Source organism: Volvox carteri (genome assembly GCF_000143455.1).
Source record: "Volvox carteri f. nagariensis unplaced genomic scaffold VOLCAscaffold_45, whole genome shotgun sequence".
Taxonomy (NCBI): Eukaryota; Viridiplantae; Chlorophyta; class Chlorophyceae; order Chlamydomonadales; family Volvocaceae; genus Volvox; species Volvox carteri.
Window position 1 is genome coordinate 1,077,438 of NW_003307588.1, and position 2,246 is coordinate 1,079,683.

The following is a 2,246-nucleotide window of genomic DNA, read 5'->3' on the forward strand; positions in this document are numbered from 1 at the left end:
GAGTTTGTTTTGCTATGGGACGCGCNTTATATGCAGGACTTCCTTGTGTTTGAGTTTGGTTTGCTATGGGACGCGACTTGCAAGCAGGACTTCCTTGTGTTTGAGTTTGGTTAGCTATGGGACGCGACTTGCAAGCAGAACTTCCTTGTGTTTGAGTTTGGTTAGCTATGGGACGCAACTTGCAAGCAGAACTTCCTTGTGTTTGAGTTTGGTTTGCTATGGGACGCGACTTGCAAGCAGAACCTCCTTGTGTTTGTTTGAGTTTCCATGTAAGCAACTATGGACAACTAAACCATCCTGTTTTGCAGTCCTGTCAGTTTCCAAGTTCTGCACCTGCAGCCTCATTTTACAGCAGAACACCCAATTCTAATCCTCCAACTGTGTTCCCAATCCTATGGCAGCGACCTCATCCTAAACTTGCGAAAGCCTGCAATCCCCGTCCTGTCGACCAGGGTCCCATCCCCATCCCTGGCCAGGGCTCCCAATCCCCTCCTTGGTCAAGGTTGCAATCCCCATCCCTCAGACAGGGATCCCATCCCCATCCTCACCCCCGACAGCAATCCCCATCCCAAAAGTAGTGTAGCACGCCTAATCCCTAATCCTCGCCCTGGGCCCCACATCCCATCCTGACATCGTCAACCCTATTCCCCATCCCGCCTGACCAGTACCTGCCCCCAATCCCCCATCTCTGCAACCCTCTGATAAGCCCAACCTTTCGTACCCGACACAAGCTCAACTGTCTCGACGTCAGGCGAGGTGGTTGGAATTTCTTGAGTCTTTCACGTTCGACTGGCAATATCGCGCAGGAGTTTGCAATCCCGCAGATCCTCTGTCTCGGTTCCCGGGACGCAGTCACGAGTGTCTGATGATGGCAATTTCGACTCGCGCCACTCCGAGTGGGGATGCTTCCGCATCTTCCGCTGGCGTCATCTCAGAGATATCGACCTCTTTTCCAGACTTAGAGCGGTTGCTTGTCGAATAACCTTCGACAGGTTATTCGTCTGATCCTTGGTTTGCCGATCCGTCTAATACGGCGTCTCTGCAAAAGCATGATCGTTTCTGGTACAACCAACATGCTCTCGTGATCCCTAATGATTCCAAACTTCGTTCGCACATTCTGCATCTCTGTCATGATCATCCGATGGCGGGTCATGGTGGGGTGGCCAAAACGTTGGACCTGGTGCGTCGTCAGTTTTGGTGGCCGAAACTTCGCTCTGCCATTGCAGAATACGTTCGTACGTGCGACAGTTGTCAGCGCGTTAAGTGCTCTAACGATCTTCCTGCTGGGAAGCTCCTTCCGTTGCCCATTCCTGAAGGGAAATGGCAAATCGTCACTATGGATTTCATTACGGATCTTCCTTCTGATTCGGATGGGTATACGGCAATCTACGCCTTCGTTTGCAAGCTTACCAAAATGACTCACCTTGTTCCGTGTCGTAAAGAAATCACTGCGGTGGAGTCTGCTAAGCTTTTCGTTGATACCGTTGTTCGTCGGTATGGTTCCCCCGCGATCCTTGTTTGTGATCGGGATCCATGTTTCCGTTCCGCTTTCTTCACGCATCTGTGTGAGGATATGTCTATCGACCTCCGTTTCAGTTCGGCTTATCATCCACAAACTGATGGTCAAACTGAACGTGTGAATCGTACCCTCGAGGATATTTTGCACCATTATGTTGCCGGTGATTATCGATCCTGGTCTCGTTTCCTTTCCATGGCTGAGTTCGCCATGAATAACTGGGTGCATTCCTCTACTGGTACTTCTCCGTTTCGTCTGATGTACAGTTTCGAACCTCTGACTCCTAGTTCTCTCTTGGCTCGCCAAGTGGGGGGGGAGAAGGCGCGTGCTCTTCGCAACGCCGTTTCCGTACGTTTTGCATCTGACATGCAAGGTGCACTTGAGCGTGCTAAGCGTTGTTTGGCTGCACAACGTGATCGTATGAAGCGTTTTGCTGATCTCAAGCGTTCGGAACGTCAGTTCAAGCTTGGAGACGTCGTGTTGCTGAGCACTCAGCACATGCGTCTTGAAGGTCTGCACAAGTTGCTTCCTCGTTTTATCGGACCATACATAATTAAGGCTAAGATTAACGACGTCGCTTATCGTTTGGACTTGCCTAATGGAACGCGTATTCATGACGTATTCCATGTGTCTCTGTTACGGCCTTACTATGAGAGTGATCGTGCTCCGAAACCTCCACAACCGGAGATTGTGGATGGTGAATTGGAATTCGAAGTCGAGGCAGTCCTTG